The sequence below is a fragment of the Danio rerio genome, chromosome 3 (genome assembly GCF_052040795.2).
Source record: "Danio rerio strain M-AB ecotype USA chromosome 3, GRCz13ab, whole genome shotgun sequence".
NCBI classification, from domain to species: domain Eukaryota; kingdom Metazoa; phylum Chordata; class Actinopteri; order Cypriniformes; family Danionidae; genus Danio; species Danio rerio.
The window spans coordinates 39,345,355-39,372,221 of record NC_141023.1 but is presented as its reverse complement, the minus strand read 5'-3'; the positions used below and the strand labels follow the sequence as shown (position 1 = coordinate 39,372,221).

Here is a 26,867-nt window from a genome sequence, read left to right as displayed (position 1 = left end):
TCTATGTGTAAATACTGAAGAAAGCATGTACAAGTTCAGAACGCACTGACAGATGACATCTATTTCAGGCCAATCAGGACATTCTAATGCCAATAATATTAGTTAATGACAATAAAAGCTTTTGAGTCTTTTTTCCAGACATATTTTTTGCTGCTTATTAATCAGACAATGCTCCTATGTTCTTATTTAGTGCCAACTGTAGAAAAAAAAATGATAAAATGGAAATGATAAACTGTTGTGAATTTATTTGTGCTGCGTTCAACTGTGTGGTGCACATGCTTTTGAAAGAGAGTACAATATATGCCATATATATATATGTGAGTCAGATTTGGGTACAACATCAGTAGTCTTTAATTACCAAGAGACTGTCAGCAGTAAGTACCCAAACATGTCTCGCAACATGCGAAAGTATGTCATCTACATCTCTTCATTGGAGTTGTTCAAAACTATTTTTCCTGTATTTGCAAAATTGCCCATGTCCATCGCAAAGATGGATGTAAAGATCCATGTATGTAAACATAACTTTTTTTCTGCATATGTAGCACCTTCGGATGCTAGCAACACTATTTTACTCCTATAGTTCAGTATTTGCATTTGTCTCTGGGAGAAAAACCTGCCGTGTGAATGCAAAGGCTTGAAAAAATAAAATAAAATCATCAAGTGGCTAATTTGCTACCTTATTTCTCCCAGTATTTTAACTATGAAAATTATATATAATGAACTAAATAATGTAGCCTATGTTTTGTGGGTCTATTCTGGGCACAATTCATTCATTCATTGTCCTTCGGTTTAGTCTCTTTATTTATCAGGGGTTGCCCAGTGGAAACACCCATACGCTAACATTCACACACATACACTACGGCCAAATTAGATTATTCAATTCACTTATAGTGCATTTCTTTGGACTGTGGGGAAAACCGGAGCACCTGGTGGAAACCCATGCGAACACGGGGAGATCATGCACCATGATCATAAACCAGCGACCTTCTTGCTGTGAGGCAACAGTGCTTTTGCTCTGAGGCAATTTTGCTCATATTTCTCTTTAAATTAACTAATTAATTAAATAATATTAATAATTTTAATAAAAAATATTAATTAATTGAGCAACTTAAATTTACTACCTTTAGTTTATATTAATGTTTATCACTGGTAATGTTATATAATATTCATTACTCATCATTTAATGCTTGAATTAGTTATACAATATTATCATAATATTCAAATATAAACTTTTGTAAAAAAAAAAAAAAAAGATTGTGAATTTGTAAATCAAAAACTTGTGAGTAATACAGTCTTAAACTAACTATTTAAAATATTAAAAAAGCATCAATATTAGTTGTAGACTTAATTATTGAATATTAAAATGGCTTGCCATATGATGTGATCATTATTGAAGGATAGCTGATTGACAAGTATTGTACAGTGAGCTGAAATATACTTGTCAGATGCACCAAACAAACAAAATCCAGCGTTGTCACAATTTCTTATATTTTTTTATTTGCATAAATAAAAACAAACAAACCATATCATTAATCTAGATGCACTTAAAATGTTTCTACATTAGCAAAAGAGAAAGAAAAGTGTACAAAGCTGCTGATGAAAATTGCAAAAATGCTGATAATTTCTGTAATGTTCCTATTATATAAAATTACTATTATATGTTATATAACTATTACAGCTATTATCTTGCAACTATTTAAAATAATTTAACTCTTTAACTCACTTAATAAAACACATTTCATCATGTATCATTTGGATTGTCAATAATAGAAAAAGCTATCATTATATCTCCGTCAATACATACACCTCCCTAAACTCACTGGCTGAAATAACAAACCAACAACCTCCCTACCTGGTGAACATATAAAAAAACACATATGGGCATATTTAAGAGCTTTTTGACAACAAACACACACGTTTAAATGTTTGTGCATCTATTTTTTTTTTACATGGATAATAACTTTTTTTGCACTAATGTGAACTCATACCTGCTCTGCAGAAGCAAAAAGTACGAGCAATATTAGGGTAAAGTTTAGATAGAATACAGTTGTGGATGCGGACGTCAATATAGCATCATTTTTGTGACAGTGTATAACAATAATGAATATTTTACAGTACTGTGATGGTTGGTTATGATGTTGGGGTAGGGCTAGACATTAAAATATAATTTATCAGGTAATTTAACAAACAACATATATAACACTCGGTACAACTACTGTTTTACATTACTGTGATGGTTGGGTTTAGAGTTGGGCTAGGGGTAAGCGTTAATAAAATACAATAAATGGAAAACTTTATAAATAATATAAATAATTGTCATTAATTTCCGGCGACAACCATATCTGATCTGCAACAACCCAATATTAGGGACTTTTCTCAGTTACAACCCCTGAGTAAACAGCACCTCACTATGACAACCACTCTCAGAGCAGCCAACTGGCTGGAACTGCTTTGTTTCAAACTCACAATTTACCAGTAAAGAATGGACAAAAGGACACATTGTAAGTGATAAAGAAATAATCACAAAACCATTTAGTGTATAAAATATAATAAAATATAAAATGTTATTATTATTTATTAAAAATGCTGTAAATTTTCACACGTATAGCAAAAAGTGGGTTTATCAAAATCCTCAAAATGACAGATTAGATTTATGCATGACAAAGAAAATCCAAGATTTTCTAAACTTGACTCAGCACATCTTAAGACAAAAGAAATTTTAAAGAAACTTGTTTGGTTGTGGAGCAAAACAAAAACAAAAAGTGAAAGTACCTAGTAAAGTGCCACCTATCGTCGGATTGAGGTGTGTTTGTACACCTGAGTGGTGGGTGAGACCATCCTTAACAATTGTCTAGGACTTGCCATACACTTATAGGAAATAAAATAATAATAATAATAATAATAATAATAATAATAATAATAATAACAATAATTCGAAAATCTGCGGTGCTTGTACCCCTAAAAAGCCCTAACTGTAGCTAAATTCAGTTATTGAATGTTAAAACGGCTTGCCATAGGATGTGAGCATTAAATGAAGGAGAGCTGATTGTCACGGTCTTATGATTGTTACAGTAAAGAGAAAAGCGCTCGTCAGATGCACCAAACAAACAAGATCAAGCTTTGCCCGAGATTTCTTTTGAACATAAACAAAAACAAACGGATCACTAATATATAACAGTTTTATATTTTGCATTGTAAATGTTTTAATTAATATAAAAAGATATATCAAAGACAAAAAGCTGACAACAGCTGCCGAAGAAAATAATGCTGTTACGAAAATCTCCAATCTTCCTACAGTAACGTTACTTCTTCCCAACCGTCCTAATTTCCCCGCACAAAAGCATGCTGTGACAGAAATCGATGTTAAACGCAACTTACAAAACAAAACAAACAAGTTACCTTATAGATAAGGAATCAGAGGTTCCCATAAGCATCTCCTTTACTTTCAGTGTACCGCAGAAAAATCCGTTCTGGTAAGAGACTGAGACTCGCTGTGATCCATTTGTCTCTTTCAAATGCAGTTTCTGCCACTGAACGATGCGTAAGTCTTTCAGTTTTCTTTAAAATGAACAAACCATGGGCGATTTATCCCAAAACATGCCAGAGTGTCTCAGATGTAAAGCAAGAAAAGCCATTATCCAAAGGAAAAACTGCGAAAGGGTTTGGTGCATCTATGTTGGTCTGGATTCTCCCTTGATGTGACACGCCAAACTTCTAGTGAGCAGAGCGCGAGCGCGCGCATGACGCTTCCTTTGGCTTTACCCGCATTACTTCACACCTGACGCCCGTTTATTATTCCTTTTAGGACCAAGTATATTTTAGACATGCTGAAAATATGCATATGGAACTTAATTATAATAGCTACACGGTTTACTGCATATACGCTGGAAGAAAAAAATCTGACGACTGATATTGAACATATTATATAATATTAAAAAAACAAATGTATTCGTATGAACCTGTTTAACGTTTAAAATATAGGCTACTCATTTATGTTTTCTTTGTCAATGTAAGGCTACTTGACAGGTAAGATACAAAAATAATATTTTTATTATCAATTTTGCATAATTATTCATTTGTTCTTTGTTTTTATCTATTTATTGACAAATGCGCCATTATATTTAAATGCCAATATTTGAATGAACTGATACAGCAAGATGGTCTGAAACTGATATTCAGCTGATCCATATATTGAATATATATCATAGTAAAAATTCTATAAAACATGTGAATTGTCATTTCTGGTCAATAATAAAAAAAAATATATAAAAAAAAAAAAAATATATATATATATATATATATATATATATATATATATATATATATATATATATATATATATATATATATATATATATATATATATATATATACATTAATAATCTATTAAAAATAAAAATAATGAACCTTAATGGATTTGAACCAGGTGAAAGATGGAACAATAAATTGCCTATACTTATATTACCTATACTTAAAATATTATGAATGATTTTTATTTATATAAAGGCCTAGCTGTAAAATATTAAATAAAAGCATCCTGCATAAAGTATATTATCATACTTGTCTGCTATTATCCCACAATCAAGTATGTGTTTTTTTGCACTTTGTCCCATATAAGAATCAGAAAATTAGCACTTTTACAAAAAAAAAGTGAATATATTAATTTTAGCATTTCATCGTTGATTTGAACTGGATGAGGATTTAGAGTTTTAATACTAAGCTGACTGAGCTGTTCAAACATTGCTCAGAATATGCGCTCAAAATTGCTTTTACATTTAAAAATGATAGCTTCACATGTTTCTGCATGGTGTCATTAATAATCCTTTGGTTCTGTATAATAAGCCATTGTTTCAGCATAAATCAATAATGCCTCAAAAAGGGTTAGACATTCTGTGGCCCCGATACATGCTCAAAAATAAATCCTTGAGAAAAGCATTTTACAGCGTACAGTATCTGTTTCCATGGTATCTTGACTCTCAGCAAATGAACTGTCATTTAGAAGAAAATCTCCCTCAATAGATCAATTATTTCCCAGAGATAATCAATACACAGCTTCTGGAAGAATGACCTCTTAAGCTTGAGGTAAGCATGTGGTCCTCACTGATAGCAGCACTGGGGTTTTCCTGGATTTAGATTGCACATGTGCTATACAACAGCAGTGAAATATATATGGACTGAATGCATTATTGAGAGGCAGTGGGCGAGTATACATGCTTTACTTCCACGCTCAAGTTATCTTGTAAATGAGTACAACAAAACATAATTTGTAAAAAAAAAAAAAAAAATGCTTTTAATGAACATCGCATGAATCCAGCTACTGCAGCTATTCTGTACAATATATTAACAACACAGACAATAGAAGCATAAGCACTGTTTTTATGTGCTGTTCAAAAGATTTTGGTATTATATATATATATATAGTTGAAGTCAGAATTATTAGCCCCCCTGAATTATTAGACCGCTTGTTTTTTTCCCCAATTTGTGTTTAACAAAGAGAAGATTTTTTTCAGCACATTTCTAAACATAATAGTTTTAGTAACTTATTTCTAATAACTGATTTATTTTATCTTTGCCATGATGACAGTAAATAATATTTTACTAGATATTTTTCAAGACACTTCTATACAGCTTAAAGTGACATTTAAAGGCTTAACTAGGTTAATTAGGTTAACTAGGCAGGTTAGGGTAATTAGGCAAGTTATTGTGTAATGATGGTTTGTTCTGTAGATTATCGAGAAAAAATATAGCTTAAAGGGGCTAATAATTTTGTCCCTAAAATGGTGTTTAAAAAATTAAAAACTCCTTTCATTCTAGCCAAAATAAAACAAATAAGACTTTTCCCAGAAGAAAAAATATTATCAGACATACGGTGAAATTTTTCTTGCTCTGTTAAACATCATTTGGAAAATATTTTAAAAGGAAGAAAGAAATTTTAAGGGGGCTAATAATTCTGACTTCAACTGTATATATATATATATATATATATATATATATATATATATATATATATATATATATATATATATATATATATATATATATATATATATATATATATATATATATATATATATATATATATATATGTGTGTGTGTGTGTGTATATAATATATATATATATATATATATATATATATATATATATATATATATACATACATATATATATATATATATATATATATATATATATATATATATATATATATATATATATATATTATATATATTATATATATATATGTGTGTGTGTGTTTGTATTTGATGACGTTGCTCATATGTTGTAAACACGAGAATGCTATTTGAGAAATTTGCTAAATTAAAATATTTATACATCATTTAATTATATTTGATCAAAGCAAAAGGTATAATGCATTATAAAAAAAACAGGTGTAGGCCTATATTTATTAAAGGGCATTCTCTTTTTTTAGGTAATTCATTTTGTAGTTTGAGTAAAAAGTAATTTTTATGTTTTCTATATTTTGACCAGTTGATATTTTCCTAAATAAATGGTCTAAATGAGAGTATTTCAAAATGTTTTTTTTTATTTATATAGATGGTTTGTTCTGTAGACTACTGAAAAACAATATAGCTTAAAGGGGCTAAAAATTTAGACCTTTAAATGTTTTTAAAAAAATAATAACTGCTTTTATTCTAGCCAAAATAAAACAAATAAGATTTTCTCCAGAAGAAAAAATATTATCAGACATACTGTGAAAATTTCCTTGCTCTGTTAAACATCATTTGGGAAATATTTAAAAAAGAAAAAAAACAAAGGGGGGCTAATATTTCTGACTTCAACTGTACATAACCACACACACACACACACACACACACACACACACACACACACACACACACACACACACACACACACACAGCCATGTATGACTCGCTAACTGTGTCAATCTCTACACCATCCCTTCTTTAATTGAGGAAGATAAAGACCAAAGCGCTATCGACAGTCTGGAAACAGGTGTGGGTCTTAAATTACACTGAAATGGATTTGATGATTGTTGAGGCCAAGGGGTTTTCACAGTTTGGTGAGCATCCAACAGTTGTGCTGCGTCAACTAAAGCCACTCCAATATCTGTGAGTTCACAGACGGGGGAATGCAAGCAGCACCATCGACCTGTCAATCATCCCCTGGGTGGTTAATCCCGCCTTGCCTCCATTAGCTCCTTCGCTCCATCCCTTTTACCACACCAAGTCATTCGCAACGATTGCAGAATTTTAAGGATTCAATATTTTCTCTTCCTGTTAGTCTCTTTTGACATTTGGTGTAATATGGATCTTTCAGACCATTCAGTGATTGGATGAAACGTTCTTCCTTCTATCTCATATTATGCGCTCATTCAGGAGGAACTCAAATATTGCTCTTATCTCAAAGTTCTGCCAGGTCATGCTCGACTCGGTCAGGCAGTGAAATGTGTCACATCGCTGGTGTCTTCTGAACAGCAGCTGTCCATTCCAATCTGTAAAGCTGCTTTAACCCTCTCGTTTCATTTCTTCAAGCTATGCATGTCATTATCCCAGTGGCCGAGGAGCCATCTGGACAGGGCCAGCACTTTCTGCTTCTGGGCTTATAAATATGGAAAGGCAGAATTAACTCATCCTTACAAGACGGCAGATCTTTAATTAAAGCTACTGATAGGATGGAAAGGAGTAATCCAATGGGCTTCAACTTCTTATTATGCAACAGGTTCCGGTGCCCTAATCTGCTTGGTACAACGGCCTCCTTTGTCAACTTTAAGGATTAGATGACCCCAAAATGAATGATCGTTTGCTTACCCAAATGCTGCTCCAAACTGATTAGACTTTTCTCATTTTCAGAATGCAAATAAGGTAGTTGTATTTAAATTACTTCTCCAATTATTCTGTCTCAGAATAATAAATAATGGCTCAATAAACAATTTAATGAGTCGACACATTACTATTTGAAATCCCTGAATTTCAATACATAGGCTAAAAATTAAACTCTTCAATCCTTCAAACTTGAGTCAGACTGTGTCTTTTAGGTTTATTAAAAAATAATTATTATTTTAAAAATATTAATACCACATTTCATACAAAACCCATTATGAATATGAATATTTTTCTTCATTTCTCAGTGAATATAGGCAATGTATTTTAGTGCATTTAAACAAAACAGATTTATTAAACTATATATTTTGAAAATTAATACAATTAAAAGGTAAAACAATTAAATTCAAGCAAAATATTGCAAAAATAAATTGCAACCTACAAAATTTTGATTATATTTTTCCTTTTATTTTGTTTCTCTTGATTTTTCCGTTTTTTTTTTTTGTTTTTGTTTTTTGTATTTAATATTTTTCCCTAACATAAATTTGGGTGTACTAGTTTTTTGACTGTTATCCCAAGTTATTTTGTTAGATAAGCTCCAGATTTGTCTTCAGTGCTGACTAATCTAATGTATATGCACAGACATAATATTGTATAGCTTCCTATTAAAAATATACATTTGAAAGAGAAATTTGTGAGGAGTGTACTTATATATGCTGAGCACTGTACCATATATTGTCTTTCATTTCTTTCTCAGTTCATTGTTTTCGTAAACATGTGCAATCATCTTGATAAATGTAATCTTCTATAGTTGAAAGTTGGAAAAAATTGAATTAATATGCTAAAAATATAAACAGCAATACAGTTGAAGTCAGAAATATTAATTCCCCTTTGAATTAGTTTTTCTTTTTTAAATATTTCCCAAATGATGTTTAATAGAGCAAGCAAATGTTCACAGTATGTCTGATGATATTTTTTTCTTCTGGAGAAAGTCTTATTTGTTTTATTTCAGATGGAATAAAAGCAGTTTTTAATTTTTTTAAAAATCAATTTTAGGTCAAAATTATTAGCCCTTTTAGGCTATATTTTTTAGATAGTCTACAGAACAAACCACTGTTATACAATAACTTGCCTAATTACCCTAACCTGCCTAGTTAACCTAAATAACCCAGTTAAGCGTTTAAATGTCACTTTAAGCTGTATAGAAATATCTAGTCAAATATTATTTACTGTCATCATGGCAAAGATAAAATAAATCAGTTAATAGAAATGAGTTATTAAAACTATTGTGTTTAGAAATATGTTGAAAAAAATCTTCTCTTCATTAAACTAAAAATGGAAAAAAAATTAACAGGGGGGAAGGGCTAATAGTTCTGACTTCAACTATATATTTCTCTGTTTCTCTAAATGTATAGCATATATTGCAATTGGCTAATTTCTCATTCAATGTAAATGGGCAATTGCCTGATAAATGTAACCTTCTTTAGTTGAAAAATCTATTTTGTAAGAATTATAAGCCATTACTCTGCTTCTCTGAAAGCAGAATGCTTTACACAAAATTCTTGAAGATATGTACAATGTTTAAATGACTGTAATTGCATTTCCTAAAAATGAAAAGTAATTCCTTATTATGCTTTTTCAGCAGATAAATAATTTAATTAAAGTAACCAGTTACTTTCTAACTAATTAAACCTAACTCTGGTTGGCAGCTCATTCCACTGCATGGGGAGACCCTTGATACAGAGAGAAGCAAACTGAAGTGTTGCTCTAGCAGATGTGTGTGCATGTCTCTCACTATCTCTCTCTCTTTCTTTTTCTCACCACAGACCCTATTCTAATTAAGCAGACGATGTGCCCTTGGCAGAAGTGACCCAGGGCGTCCATAAAAAAAAAAAAAAAGGTAAATGGGCGTGGAGCGAGGGAGCGGGTTGTTTAGTGTTTGGTGTTGTAGTTTCAAGTGTTATTTTTGATTGTGTATTCCCGTTTTGGTATGCATGTAAATTTTGACCTTTGTTTGTTGTTTATCCATCCGTGTGTTGAAAGCTGAAAATTCATCTTTAAAATTACTGGAATAAATGATTAAATTAAATGATAAACTACTTTTGAACAGTTATTTTATAGTGCAATACATTTCACTATTTTACAATTTGTACTGTATTTTTGATGATATAAATGCATACTTGGTGAGCATGAGAAGCTTATTTTAAAACATTTAAAAATCCTACTGACCCCAAACCTTTGACCGGTAGTATATAAAGTCAGGAAAGATTGGAGTAGATTTGTAATATTTTTAAAATATATTTATTGTTGTTATTTTGTTAGGTGTATTTTGTTCATTTGGATGTTTAGATAGGGGATATAATTTTGGTAATTATTTGTCTGTTGGTCCTTTTAGCGGTATTTGGCTTTACATTTTGAGTGTTTAAAAAAGACAAATAAACTGACCTGACTCCAAAGGGTTCTCAAAAGTGATTTTATTTATCCAGTGTTTTTTATGTTACATCCTTGACACAGACAAGGGTCATAACAGAAGGAAAATTAGTGACCACCTCAACCATACCTGCTTATAACATGTAAACAAACTTCACTGGTTCAAATGTGCTGGTGTAACGTGCAAAAATGAACCCTATTGGTTCTTTTGTGCCAACCATTGCTTGAGCTTCATGAAATTTGATTTAATGTTCTCTCAAATAAACAAGCAAGGCCCATAAATAAAGCACTTTGTGAGGGGACAGCTGTTTGTAAAGGTGTCTGAAACAATAGTGCATGTTACCTAGCGCACTCACTCAATCCCACAATGTGCACCGCAACAATTCAAGCAAATCTACATTTACCCGCGAGAAAATATCCATAATGCACTGCAGTACCTCTTGAAAATCAATCCATTTATTTCCCAAACTGCTATAATACAGCATAACATTTTACAGATCTAAATAGATTGGCTATTTGGTTATGTTTTCCAGATTGATTACAGTCTTGAATAAATGTATTATTAAATTGTTAAATTATGATTTATACATCCTAGTTTCGATAGCACGTTGGCTCAGTGTTTAGCATTTGCCTCACAGCAAAAAGGTCACTGGTTAGAGTGCGGACTGGGTCAGTTGACATTTCTGTGAATCGTTTGCATGTTCTCTCTGTGTTTGCGTAGGTTTCTTCCAGATGATGCGGTTTACTCACAGTCTAAACACATGCAGACCATTTTGAGGGATGTAAACAAAAACAATCACCTCAATGTATTTTCTATTTAACTTTTTTAATTTTAATAATAATAAATAATAATTAACAATAATTGTAGAGCTTCCGAGAATCCAACAAGAGCCACATATTAATAAATAATGTTATGATAGCTGTTTTAATATTCAGTTATGATTAAATTGCCTCTTGTTACAGTTATGAAATAGTTTGAAAATGTTTATGGGCCAATGACATGACCACATTAAAACTATCTATGGGTGGATTGGGTGAACTACATTAAAAACCTCTAAAAATAGAGACTACCGCAAAGGAAAATGAATGAATGCATAAATAACATTCCATGACAAAATTCTAGATAAGTCTTATTATTACTAAATAAGTTGCCATTCTGGAATTAAACATCAAATTTGTACTGAACATGTTTGATCCTTACAAGACAGAGTCTTAAGATGGCGGAAAGTGAAGTCCACTTTGAAGTGCCAAATGCTCAGCTTTGGATTAAACTGCTTAATTAATATTATGTTTTTCTCTCTTCATGAATGTTTCAAAGCATTCAAGTTTTAAGTGAACAGACTTTTAGCAAAGAGATAGAAATCTTTTATATCCTCTATTAACAAACTTTAGGTAGTACAAAATGCAGCTACCAGAGTTCTTACCATGTCTAGAAAATATGATAATTTCACCCCAATTTTATCATCCTTACACTGCCTGCCTTTTAAATGCCTTTCATTTTGATTTTAAAATATTGCTTCTTATATAAAGCTTTAAATAATCTAGCTCCTGTTTATCTAACCAATCTTCTGTCTTGCTACAATCCAACCTGCTCTTTAGGATCTCAAAACTTAGGGTTTCTGGTGGTACCTAGAATAGCAAAGTCGAGTAAAGGAGGTTGAGCCTTCTCATTTATGGATCCTAAACTCTGGAATAGCTTTCCAGAGGCTCAGACCCACTCTCAGTTCAAAACTAGATTAAAGACCTATCTTTTTAATAAAGCATACAATCAGTGCATCACTTAGCGGTATGATACATGAATGTGCTCCACGCAGGTTTTTGCATCTTGTTTATATACACTATGAATAGCAGCTACGCTAATTATTCTCTTTCTTCTCTTTTTTCACCAGGGGATACTCATCCCGAGGCCCTCAGACTATGCAGCGTGCCTGATTCAATCCAAGACCAGCGATGAGATGATCCCAAGGTTTCCATTATCCTGGACCAGGCCGTATCCTGAGCAGCTGCTGTGGTGGTCACGGAGGAGTGGAAAACATGAGACTGATTCCTGTTATGCTCCAGGGACAGACGAGTCTTCTCTGAGGTCCAGCATTCTCCAGCCTCCGGCACATATACTGCAGCTTTGCACAAGATGTTTGGCCATATGAGAAATGGTCATGCCCAAATGAGCCTGGTTTCTCTCAAGGTTTTTTAATTCTTCACTTTCACCAATTGGAGAAGTTTTTTCCTCACCACTGTCGTCATTGGCTTGCATGGTTCGGGAACTGTAGAGCTGCGCATCGATGGATTTGCTCTTCAGTGTTTGGACTCTCAGTAGTGGTTATTAATCGCACTGAACTGAGCTAAACTGAACTGAACTTAAACACTGAAAGCTGAACTGACACGGTTTCAATTTACTATGATCTTCTATGTCAGGGGTGGCCAACCCTGTTCCTGGAGAGCCACCTTCCTGGTTCCTTCCTTCAGATTTCAGCTGCTACCCATATCAAACACACCTGAACTAATTAATTAGGACCTGAACACCACGTGATAAATACAGGCAGGTGTGTTTGATATGGGTTGCAACTGAAATCTGAAGGAAGGTGGCTCTCCAGGAACAGGGTTGGCCACCCCTGTTGTATGTGAGGCTGCTTTGAAACAAATTACATTGTAAAAGCGCTATACAAATAAAGGTGAATTGAATTTAATTGAATAAATCTGATTGAAATAATCTTCATGTTCCAAATATGAACAAACTGACAAATGATGACAAAATATTCACTTTGGGTGAATCAAACATTTTATAGGTGGATTAAACTGTTATTGCTTGTTTTCTTTCTTTCTGTTTTACCCTAGACTGAAACTCATAGGCAGTTTAACTCAGAAATTTCTGAGCTACAGTGGTCAGGATGAAAGAAAAACTGCAACTTGCAAATGAGAGTCTCCTTTAAACAGACGTCATGCAGATTTCCTTTTGTCTTGATCTTCCTGATGGCTTTAATCCGTCAGTATAGAAAGAGACCACTGATCTGCCAGACGTATCAACAATAAAGATGCAATGCCAACATCTGTGGATGGAGTCATTACGTTCAATCTTTTGAAGGTGAAATGGCAGAAACATTTCAGGAATTCGTGGGCAGAAAAACAGCAGTAATGAGAATGGCCTTCACTGATTCACTAACAAGCTGAGGTTAGAAAAACACACCAGAATAATAAGAGAAGACAAAAATCAAGCTGATATTTACCCTCAGAGCCACCGCCTCCGGTCAGCATTGTTTAGTCACTGTCTCATGGCCACAAAACCAATAAGTTGGTATGTTTCTAAAACAATGGTTCTCAACTGATGGGTCAAACAACAACCAAATCCAAGTTTAATCCAGTTTGGTTTTGTTTACTGTTGGAGGATCAGGATATGTCACAAAACCAGCCCATTCTGGCATCTGCCTGATTTGGCTGCCTCTACCAAGTGACAAATGAAATTGTGCCAAAATACTACAGATTTTATTGAAGGCTCAGTCTGTGATATAAATGATGAAATATGAGATTTATTTCTCCCTTTTATGTTAAAAATATGAAATATAAATCATCTATGTATATTTAAATGAAAATATTATAAGCAGTTGTTTGGGAAGTATAGTCCAGTACCATTTCTTTCTCTCTTAACCTCATTTGATAATTATTCAAATTAAATTAAAATGATTAATTAAATTAATTTAAAATTAAATTAATCAAAATAATAATATATTAAGATGTTATGATATTAATGAGCTTTACTATTAAAGACATTAAATTTACAGTAGGCTGCGCCTCAATCAACTCCCTAAAGCTCATAAGGTTGGGAATCAATATGTGATGCACTTATTTAGGCACTTGTAGAGACTTTGAGAGAGAGTTTTTTTCACTGCATACTGTTTACTTACTACATATACATATACACTAAAGGTGACATGAGAAAGTCCTCATTGTACTACATGAAAATTTACAAACAATGGCAGCACTAATATTTTTCACATGTTAAAAATGTAACATATTTCATTGTCAAGTTTTTAAAAGTACATAATAAATAAATAACTTGATTTTTTTAATTTGTTTTATTTACCAGCAACATTTCAATCATTAATCGCTTATAAATGTTTGCTAAATTTTCTTATGGTGTGTGTATATAAATTTCATTTCTCCTCCAAACATAATGACAAACCTGAGACAGTATATAAAGTTTCATTAAAATAAATGTCTCTGATCATACATGTCATTATGTTTGGTGGATTAACGTGATTCATCTTTTGCACTTTCATTAAGGGAACATATATAGTGAGCATCCCTGATTTTCATAGGGAACGGTGCATATGCACACAAACTTTTAATTTTCAGTCAGCCAGCCCAAGCGCTTCCAGAGAACTGCCTTTTTATATTTCTTGAAAAATATGTGATCTTCACTGCCTGATTGATATACAATATAAAATATTAGACCGGGCAAGAGCAATTGAATTAAATTACATTTTTCTCCTCCAACAAACATAGTCATCAGCCTATGAGTTCTGCACAATCCAGGGTGTGTAACATATACAGTTAAAGTCAGAATTACCCTGTTTATTTTTTCCTCATTTTTCTGTTTAACGGAGAAAAGATTTCATTCAGCACATTTCCAAACATAATAGTTTTAATAACTCCTTTGTAATAACTGATTTATTTTATCTTTGCCATGATGACAGTAAAAATTATTTGACTAGATATTTTTTAAGACACTATTATACAGTGTAAAGTGACTTTTAAAGGCTTAACTAGGTTAATTAGTTAGTTAGGCAGGTTATGGTAAGTAGGCAAGTTATTGTATAATGACGGTTTGTTCTGTAGACTATCAAAAAATATACAGGGGCTAATAATTTTGACCTTAAAATGGTGTTTTAAAATTTAAAAACTGCTTTTATTTTAGCTGAAATAAAACAAGTAAGACTTTCTCCAGAAGAAAAAATGTTATCAAACAAAATGTGAAAATTTCCCTGCTCTGTTAAACATCATTTGGGAAAATTTCAAAGGGAGGGTAATAATTCTGACTTCAGCTGTGTAAGATATTCAATGTTTGGCATTGATCATCAGAAAATATTGCTGATTGACCAATCAGAACCAAACATTCTCTGTAATAAACTTAAACTTCATGGGTCAAATGGCTAACGCAAGCTCATATCCCTTTGTCTTATTTGACGGTTTAATATTGACCACTTCCTTCTCTAACGTAAAGTGCAGTAATTACATTCATATTAGAATCAAGGGTGCAAATCTCGCAGATGAACACTGCAATCCTTCTGACCTTCTTACCAAACGTCTAAAGGTTAAACTAGCGTCTGACCCTTTCCTTCTGCAGCCTGGACATCAGAAATGTGGTGTGTTGGATGAATCTCTCCTCAATGCAGGATGTACAGTGGACCATCTCACACCAGGATAACTCACTCCAGGTCTTACTACTACGACTACTATAACATGACAGCAGCAGATTTAGTCCCATCATAAGAGCGGCTGATAGTTTGGGTATTACATGGCTTCTCGGCTCCTTATCAGTTTCCTGCAGCTTCCCCAGAGCCCTGTGGAAAGATTCATGATAGCTCTCGCCGTGCCAAAAATTTCCAAATCAGCTTTATGAGGTGTATAAATATGCCTCTTTGCTGTGGGACACTTGGCCTTCGCCCCTCCTGTACTTTGGGGAAATTAGCTACTAATGTCAAGGATCAAGAGCAGTGCTCTTATGTGCAGATTACATCACGTCTAACAAGTCAACCTGAAAGAAATACACTGTGTACAGTTTGAGCCTCCTTAATCTTCAAAAGAAGAACACACACATTTACAAGATCTTGAGATAATACAGGACTCAACCAATAAATGTAGGAGCTGATATACCTCAAGTCAAATAAAAAAAGGTTTTATTTTTTATCAAAAGAAGCCTAAAATGTTTGTTCTAAATTCCTTTGAATTTTGCCATAAAAAGTTTTCTGAAAATATTTGCTTTGGGGGCAGCATGGTGGCTCAGTGGTTAGTATGATCGCCTCATAGCAAGAAGGTTGCTGGTTTGAGCCCCGGCTGGGTCAGTTGGCATTTCTGTGTGGAGTTTGTATATTCTTCCTGTGTTAATGTGGGTTTCCTTTGGGAGCTCCGGTTTCCCCCACAGTCTAAAAACATGTGGCACAGGTGAACTGGGTAGACTAAATTGTCAGTAGTGTATGTGTGTGAATGAGAGTGTGTGGGTGTTTTCCAGAGAGGGGTTGAGGCTGGAAGGGCATCCACTGTGTAAAATAACGTGCTGGATAAGTTGGCGGTTCATTCTGCTGTGGCAACCCCAGATTAATAAAGGGAATAAGCCGAAAAGAAAATGAATGAATGAAGTTCGTAGACAAACTTTGTGGTGGCTTGAGAAAGCCTCGTCTGAAGTTTGAAGTAGCTTCAAAGTTTAAATAACAGAAGTTGTTTTAGTCTGAAGCAGTTGGCACAGAGAGAAAAGTGAAGTTTATGGATAAACTAATTTTGAGAGGATCACGTGCTCATGATTGCTAGCGGCTGGATCCGCATTATCCAATTCACAATGCATCAATCAGATGACTCCTAAACTAATATAAATACCCTGGGTTTCATTCCACTGCTATCTTCGTTTTAAAGAGTCCCCCCTTCTACTCCTACTCCTCCTACTTCTCCTCCTTCCTAGATGGGTGACACATTGGCCCAGTGCGTAGCACTGTTGCCTCACAGCAAGAACATCTCTGGTTCCAGGCTTTACCAATCCAGCAGACATTTCTGTGTGGAGTTTGCACTTTCTCCCCGCGCTCATGTGGGTTTCCCCCGGGTTCCCCGGTTTCCTCCCACCGTCCAAAAACATGCAAATTAAGTCAATTGACTAATCCAAATCGGCACCATAGACATGCTCCTAGTATATAGTTATCTTCAAGATCACTTACTGTTCATTGGTTACTTCAGCAGGGGAGTTCTTGAGATCTACCTGAGCTCAAACTCCCCTCCCGCCTTGCAATGGGAGGGAGCCCCGGGCTCAAGGATCATGAGCTCAGGGCTCTCTCCCAGGACAGCATACCAAACAAGCTTTATAATCAATCATCAGCTAAGTGTGAACTCTTGAAACCCATACATGTTAGCAAGTTAATAGTGTGAACTGACATGTTTCTTGCAAGGTGGTTGATATGGAGTTCTGAGTGGTTGCCAAGGTGTTGCTATGTGGGTGTTATGGTGTTCTGGATGGTTGCTAAGTTGTTGCTAGGGTGTTATGAGTGGTTGCTAGATATTTGCTAAAGGATTTTTTAGGGTGTTTTGACTGGTTGTTAAGGTGTAGCTTGGTGGTCGCTAGGATATTCTGAGTGGTTGCTAAGGCATTGCTAGGTGATTGCTAAGGCGCTGCTAGGCAGTTGCTAAGGTGTTTTAGGTCATTGCTAAGATGTTGCTAGGTGGTTACTAGGGTGTTTTAGGCCATTGCTCAGATGTTGCTAGGTGGTTACTAGGGTCTTTTGAGTGGTTGCTAAGGCGTTTCTAGGTGGTAACTAAGGCCTTACTAGTTGGTCGCTAAGTTGTTGGTAGGGGATTGCTAGGATGTTCTAAATGGTTGCTGAGTGGTTGCAAGGTGCTGCTAGGCAGTTGCTAGGTTGTTCTGATTGGTTACTAAGTCGTTGCTTGGTGGTTGCTAAGGTATTGCTAGGTTATTGTTAGGTGGTTGCTAGGGTGTTCTGAGTGGTTGCTAAAGTGTTGCCAGATTGTTGCTAAAGTGTTAGGCGGTTCTTAGGTTGTTCTGAGGGATTGCTAAGGCATAGCTAGGTGGTTGCTAAGGTGTTGCTAGGGTATGGCTAGGTGGTTGCTAAGATGTTCTGAGTGGTTGCTAGGCAGTTGCTAGCATAAATTATCATGGTTGCAGTATGAATTAGCATGTTGCTAGCATGGTTTAAGTATGAATTAGCATGTTGCTATAGCATGTTTCTAACTTAAATTAGCATGTTGTTAGCATGGTTCTAGAATTATTTAGCATGCTAGCTAATTTTGATTGTATTCTTAATGTATGCTACACTACATGTCAGAAACTATTTGAATGATTAAATGATCAGGATGATTTAAGCAAAACATAAAACTGTAAAAAGTAACAGGATGTTTGATTTTGATATGCATTTTTATGTATTTTAGACAGACGGACAGATCATCTGATTGATTGAAATGATTATTAAGTTCCATTCCTCCTTATTGCTGTCCATCATGTGTGGTGTACAGCTAAATGTATTTCAAAATAATATGGGCAACACACATGCAGCATCTGACTTCTTTATGATTGTGAAAGCGTTAGAAGACCCATGAGTCACCTCTTTCCTCCGTCTCTGTCAGCGATGGACCGCGTTTGCAAATCGGTAACTGTGCTGAGCGCTAATCCACGGCTTTGAGATCTCTAGTGGGAGTTTCTTTGTGAAAACATGCTCATTAAACTTGTGTCAGACTGGCCTGACTGTGCTTTACTGGCTTGTTTGCTAAACACAATGTGAAAGGCGGCATGCAGTTATCACACGAAACAAAGCCCAGAGATCATGCTCTCATGTCAGTCACCGGAAAATGGCATCAGACAACCACATCATTATGAGCATAAAAAAAGAATAAATAAATAAACAAATATGACAGATGTGAGGTGCAGTGAGACATGGGCTCATTTTTACTTCTCTCAGTAGCAGAACTAGGGGAGAGTGGGGCACAAAGTAACCAAATAATGAACAAAGTAATAGGGTTAGACTTTATTTGAATCCAGTTTACTTTAAATAGTAGCTTGATTTTCTCCATACCTGACAAATTATTTTTTCTAAATAGCACAGCAGTTTATTTATTTATTTGTTTATTGGTAAACACATTTGGATTGATTAGCATTATTATCCATTATTATACAATGCATTTATTTGCATTATTAGAAATTGTTTTTTTATATAATTTTTTTCCTATTAAAATAAAATAATATAAAAAGTTCTCAGCATTACACTCAAAATTCAACAATTATTTTGTTTGTTTAGTTGATGTCCAAAAGTGTGTGGCTTATTTGTAACCCTGTTACAACTAACCCGTTGTGTTTTCCTCAAATCTGGACAGCAGTCACTGTGTGTTTTTTACATCTTTCAAAATAGGCCCATTTTTTAGCCTAGAAGACGGTGATTAAAACAATAGAAGATTTTACGTACCTATTTTCACAGATTAAAAAAAATAATAATAATTATGCCGCACAAATGGTTTCTCCTGTGTTTCTCATCCAAATATCGCTGAACGTTTTCAACAATTGGCAGGAAGACGCTGCCGACACTGTGGTGAAAACCTTGGAAGCACGCCATGGTTAACCCTGAGCAAATACCTTAAAACTCTGTTACATTTTACCCTGCGTCACTTTGTTACTTACTATACTGTTATTATTATAGACAATGAGGACATTTTTATTTCAGCTTTTAATGAAAGGAAACATTTCTATAGTTTATTTCTTAAACAAAATAGGTATAAAATCATTTACAGACACAATTTATCACTAAATTATGGTCTGGATCACAGCAAGAAGGTCGCTGGTTTAAGCCTCGGCTGGGTCAGTTGTCATTTCTGTGTGGCCTTGGCATTTTCTCCCCGGGTTCGCGTGGGGTTTTTCCGGGTGCCCCGGTTTTCCCCACAGTCCAAAGACTTGAAGTACAGGTGATTTGGGTAAACTAAATTGTCCATAGTGTAAGTGTGAATAAGTGTGTATGGGTGTTTCCCACTGATGGGTTGCAGCTAGAATGGCATTGCGTAAAACAGGGCGTTGTGTAAAACATATGCTGGATAAGTTGGCGGTTCATTCCGCTGTGGTGACCCCTGATTAATAAAGGGGCTAAGCCGATAAGAAAATGAATGAATGAATGAATGAATGAATGAATCTTCCCTTTCTTAAAAATATCTAATGTTACAAAATAAAAAAAGATGGAAAAATAAAAGGACTGATAACAGACTTGGACTAATGCCTAACAACCTATAACAAAAGAATATTGTAATGCCATGGGAGTAGATTATATAGTTTTCATTATTTTTTTTAACAAATAATAGTCATAAAAAAAATAATAGAAATTAAAAATATTTAGTTATAAATATTACAACTATTTTATATTTTATAACTATTTTAGTATATTTTATAACTTTAGTATAACTTTAGTATATTTTATATATATTTTAAACATTTTATCAGATGGGATTGTGGCCCAAACCAAAGGTTACCATGCTGGGCCAACTTTGGCCCACAGGGCCTAATTTGGGGACAGCTGCTATAAATTAATGAATAACAATAGTTTACTGTAAAATTTGGGAATGACGATGAAAATTAAGGGTAATGTTCTGGCAATCACGGTTTATTATTACCGTAATAAACATTTCACAGTATAATTCCACTGGCAGACAAGATTTCTGACACCACGTTTTTTTTTTTTTTTTGCGGATTTCAGCAGATTTTGTATTTTTATAGATTTCTACAATCTCATTTTATTGGTTTTCATATTTCTATACTAAACACACGGCACCATGACTTGAACAAACAGCCTACGAGCTACACGTCCATCAGAATGACCAGAATCTGTATCCACCCTTGTCCCTGGATTTAACTGTCCAAGTCAAGAGGGATCCATAAAGCCTCTATTCATCTCATCTGAATAATGCGCACAAAAGCCTGTCAGCAGCTGCCGTCTGCCAAGAGTGACTGATGGCTGTTTCCAGGATTCTAGTGTCTGCGTAATGAGAAAGGACAACACTAGACTTCCTTTAAACACTTTACAAGATAATTCTACACTCCCCTCATATCCTGACAAGGAGACACTGTGATTTATGAAGCAGCTTCCAGTGCATGTCTATAATACACACCAGAGATCAAAAAAGGGTTTGCAGACAACTGGCAGATCCACTGTCGGCTTGTAAAAATCCTCTCCTGATGCAGACGTGGGGGGAGAAAAAAAACTCACTCCTGCAAATGCACTTTTTGTCCTATAATGGTGCCTCAGCGAAGCTGATTAGCAGGAAAATAGAAACATGCAGAGAAGCTGACACATTAAATAAATGTGCAGGTATGACTAAATAACAGGTCCAGTGCACAGCTTAATAAAGGCTTCTGGACGACAGAAAGACTGACAGTCTGGGATTACTGTAGAAGTGTTCACATGATTGGATAGGTTGTACTTGATTTGCATATATTACAGCTTTATTGTAAATAATGCACTTCAATATATTCAACCAGATTCTCAGTTAGTCAGCAAGAAAAAAAGGTTGCTGCTATGATTTAGCTGCTTGTTCAAACTAATTATGTAAAATGAGCCTAAACAACACTATTCTTCTTTTTTTTTTTTTTGGAAAGTTCAATCCACTTAAATTTGTTAAGTTAACCTAATCGATTAGTGTTGGGACATCCTGAATGAATTGTGTGAGTACACTGTACACAGTTGATGATGATGTACACTGTAAAAAATGCTTGGTTCCTCACAATCGGTTTTAGTTTGTAAAGATAAAGGAATCATTCATTCATTTTCTTTTCAGCTTAGTCACTTTATTAATCTGGGGTCACCACAGCGGAATGAACGTCCAACTTATCCATTATATGTTTTACGCAGCAGATACCCTTCCAGCTGCAACCCATCAGTGGGAAACCATACATACATACTCATTCACACACATACACTATGGCCAATTTTAGCTAACCCAATTACCCTTTGGACTTGTGAGGGAAACCAGAGTACATGGAGGAAACCCAACACGGAGAGAACATGCAAACTCCACAAAGAAACGCCAACTGACCCAGCCGAGATTCAAACCAGCGACCATTTTGCTGTGAGGCGAACGTGCCACTCACTGCGCCACCGTGCAGCCCTGACGTAATTAAGTTAACATTAATTTTTACAATTTTAGATGGATTGAACAGACAAACAGAAAAAAAAAACAGAAAAAATAAACGCTCTAGAATTGTATTGTTTCAGCTCAATTTAAAAAAAGTAGTTTGAACAAACAGCAAACAAAAATTTTTGATTGTATTTGCAACTAAAACAGAATATTTAGTGGGGATTTCTTGCACTCGTCCTCTCATCTTTAATTTGTAGCAAATTAATGGTTTAAGGGGCATGGATAAGCATATTTCACAAGCTGTTAAACTGACATCATCAGAGTAGAACTGCCACTCCAGATTGATTTCAGTTGAAGATTATCACAACAAAATGGTTTTCCCCAGTATGAATAACTAGCATGGATTACCTGTTCACCTTAACACAAATCTTTTTGCACTAAGAAAACAAACACAGCAAATTTTTTTTTTAGCGCAGGCTTTAATACTTACAAAAACGTTATTTTATTACAAAATATATGACTTGGAAAAGGGGTTAAAAAATTATGTATAAATTTATAATAATAATAATAATAATGATAATAATAATAATAATAATAATAATAACAATAATAAAAATAATAAAACAAATTATAACAATAATTCCTTACATTGATACTATGCTTTTTTTAAAAAACTAAACAAAGTATTTTAAATCTTCTCATCTATCACCAGTGTGCAGCATCCACCTGGATAACACGATAACAGCAGCAATACTGCGCCAGACCACACACCACACACCAGCTGATTGGTGGAGCAGAGACAGCGTGATGAAGCTCTTCAGTTCGCAAAGAATTTAGCTAGGATGCCAGGGTTAAACTCCTACTCTTTTTCTTTTTCCCCTGCTTGTCTCACTAAGACCACTTCCCACAGCAATCTAGCTTCCCATGTGATCTCCTATCGAGGTACTGACTGGGCTCGGCCCTACTTAGCTTCAATAGGCGACTGTGTAGGAGTTGCAGAGAGCTAATAAATAAAATAAATAAAGGTTCTTTATTAGCATTAACTTTCTAATTTTGAAAAATTGTGCACAAAAATAACTTTATATTATATTTTTATAGCATAAATTACACTGTAAAATTTACAGTAACTTACTGGCAATTTTGGTTGCCAGTAAAATTTACAAGCACACTGTAAATTACTAATAATGTAAAATTTACTGTAACTTCCCATCAGTTTTGGTTTGGCTTTGTAAATTAATAACTACAATATTACTTGTATTAAAATACAGCAAAATTGTGATAATTTATTCACAGTGTACTTGTACTGTAAATTTACAGTCTTACTGGAAACAAAATTGCCAGTAAGCTACTGTAATCTGTTACAGTGTAGAGTATCAATTGCTCTTTACACAATAAAATAGGGACGATAAACTGCTTCTGGCATCACAGCAAAAGATCACTTTTAAAACCTTTATCCCTAGCAGAATTTTTAAAAAGACTCTTATAAATAATTTAGGCATCTTTAAAAAAATGACTGCACGTTTACTTAAAAAGTCTTTTATTTTGTAATTTTAATGACATAAATCTCTGAAGTGGACTTAAAAACCCAAATTCCTATAAGGGAACTATATTGTCAAACAATGTCCACTTAAACGCCACTATCTGCACATACGATGCAGGTTATTTGTGGTGTTCAACCCCATTCGAACTGCTCTTTCAGACATTCATGCCCACAAGAGACACAAAGCACTGTGGTCAGCAGTGTAAGCCAGGGTTTGTACAGGGCTTTCTAATGGACTTCTAAGTGATGTGAAGATCTCAGGAGAACTGTAAAGCTTCTCATTTCTGCTGCTCTGCTTGGTGTGTGTGAAACAGTCACAGTAGGTGTAAGCTGCACATGAAAACTCTTCCACGGAGTGATGCAATGGGTTTGCAATGGTGACATGCACTAGCTCTGAGATGATTAGATGTTGGATGACTGGATGCTGCATGTGTGAAGCTGCAGTACAGCATGATGGGTAGAGTTGTGTTGACATTGGAATGTTCCTTAGATTTTATCAGTGCTGCTATGTTTGTGTGTTGCTCACAACCAGCGCCTAAATGTAACATTTTGCATATTACATGCTGGCGGTGACTTGAGGAAATGTATCCACCATGAAATGCTTTTTTTCTTAATTAAAACAGTTCAAGGACCTAACTGAAATGCTCTCAAGCTGGAAAGGTTATATTTCTTTAGATTTGGCAAACAGAAGATGCATGATAAAATATGGGGCCCCTTCCTTAAATGTATATCTTAATTATGTCTCTTTCTCCCGCATTTTTACCTCTCATTTTCTTTTGTTTCTTATTCCATTAGTTAAGATTTTTTGATGGTGCTGTATAATTGCTGTACTATTTGCTAGTGTGTTGGTTCATGTTATAGTTGTTATCAGGTAATAACACAAGATAATTTTGTTAACATTTATACATGATGTACCATATTCAGTGTTATGTGTTTATTAAAAACTTCTATAAATAGGTTTTTAAAAAGTGTAAAGACAAAACAAATTAGGGAAGGTAATCTAATAATAATAATAATAATAATAATAATAATAATAATAATAATAATACAGCACAAATTATTATTATTATTATTATTATTATTATTATTATTATTATTATTATTATTATTATTATTATTATTATTATTATTAATACAGGACAAATTGGGGAAACATATCTAATAATAATAACAATAATAATATAATTATTGTTATTATTATTATCATTATTATTATTATTGGGAAAATTATAACAAATCTAATAATAATAATAATAATAATAATTATTATTATTATTATTATTATTATTATTATTATTATTATTATTATTATTATTATTATTGTTGTGGTTGTTGTTGTTGTTGTTGTTGTTGTTATCAAAAAAGAACAAATTGGGAAAATATTATTAATAATAACAATAGTTATTAATAATAAAATAGAACAAATTTGGGGAAACAATTACTATTATTGTTATTATTATTATTATTATTATTATTATTATTATTATTATTATTATTATTATTGAAACAAATATGGTGAAACAAATCCAATAATAATATAAACAATATAACTTTTATTATTAATATTATTATTAAAACAAAACAAATATGGGGAAACAAATCTAATTAGCAGTAGTAGTGTTTATTGAATAATAGAAAATATATATTTTAATATTACTTGACTGTAAACCTGGTAACAATTTTAATTTAAGAACGTGAAAAGAGTACAGTGAAAGTGCAGCAGTGCAACATTCTGACTTTTAGCAATGACAGTTAAAAACATTAATAACAATAATAATAATAATAATAATAATTAAAGTAATCAGTAAAATTACCATAATATCGCTATAAAAAGAAAACGCTATAATATAATTATTTTTAATAACAATATAATTACAAAACTTATCATATTGTCTTTGCTAAAAGTTAAACTATAAAGCTTTTTTTTTTTGGAGGAAAAGCAGAGAGATGCCTTACTTTTGAAATGCTTCTCTCTGAAAGATATTGAAGATATTGCTTTATAAGTGACTAATACACAGCGGCACTGGTGTAGATGGCATTCAAAGAGTTCATCATTAACTATAAGAAGACTCTGAAACATTGAAAACATTTTTATCATCGGCTGCTCTATAACACACTATATATATTGCAGTTTAACGATCACGTGAAACCATATTGCTGTTTGGGGACTTGCTAGAATCAGTCAAGAAAGTTACAGACCAACTTGCAGATACCACTACTTCATATACAGTCAACAAAGATGTTTTACTTGTATTTGACACTTATCAAGTAAATATACACAGCAAATGACTATGACCATGCAGGTAAATGTCTAGGCAGCCCAGATCATAGCAGAACCTATTCCTCTCAAGCAAATAACTGCACATTAAAAAAATAAATAAATAAAATGTGAATCCAGAATTAAAATGTCTCCAACTAACTAAAGTTTTGCTTCTGAAGGCCATTATGAAGCGTTACGTCCACTGCGAGCCAGTGACAATGATCATATGTACTAAATGCATCTGCTCTGTTGGCAGAGTTAAGCAGGCATCTGGTCTTGCGGTTGGTGTATCAGCTGTTGACTCAGTGGACTGCCCCTGTTTGTGGGACACTTGCCCAAGAGCATCCAACAATCATCATTACACACAGATCAAACCTGGCCTGTTCGAGCCTTCGCAGAGAATGAGCACAAAAAGCTTACATGTATACATTAGCATCCTAAAAAAAGCTCACAACTTGCTCATATGGAAGAGAATTTAAAAATAGTATAAGTATCAGATTTAGGACTCAACTGCTACATTTTTGCTCCAAGCATATTTCACTAAGTGTTTTAGTACTTAGTCTCCTAAACCTGTGAAATGTTGGACTCTTAAGAGGACTCTTAAAGTATTGATTTTGACCATATTGATTTTGTTAGCTCACATTTCTAGTTTTGTGGTGAACATTTATGTGTGCACGTCATTAAGGAGAAAAACAAGTTTTCCTTTGTAATCTACAATTAAAATCTAAAAATGCACTTCCTATTTGTTTTTATTTCAATTCTGAGATTGTCTATCTGAGTTATTGGGTGTAAACATACTAAATCACGCCCCCCATCTGTCGAATTTAACGGCACTATGACAAGAAACAGAAATGGTGAGGAGGAGGAGGAGTTTGTTAGATTGTAATACCTCTCCCAAAACCTTTTTCCTAATCTTTCTGAATGCAATGCTTCCTTTACTACATCCAATCAGCTCACAATAAGAAAAACAAGCCATGCCCACTGTTTTCTCATTTATTGGAAAAAAAAGTAATA

The 26,867-nt window shown here is 33.8% G+C and overlaps 1 protein-coding gene across 10 annotated transcripts in view; it reads right to left on the bottom strand.

Annotated features, from left to right (window-relative positions):
* cacna1ha (calcium voltage-gated channel subunit alpha1 Ha) overlaps positions 1-26,867 on the bottom strand; it is a 264,933-nt gene that overhangs the window by 195,261 nt on the left and 42,805 nt on the right. For 5 of the 10 annotated variants that reach the window (XM_087244888.1, XM_087244889.1, XM_087244890.1 and 2 more), the window contains exon 1: positions 3,400-3,700. The exons of the other annotated variants lie outside the window; for them this stretch is intronic. The gene's annotated coding sequence lies outside the window, so the exon portion shown is untranslated. Of the gene's footprint in view, positions 1-3,399; positions 3,701-26,867 lie in introns of those variants that run through there. 10 annotated transcript variants of the gene reach the window in all.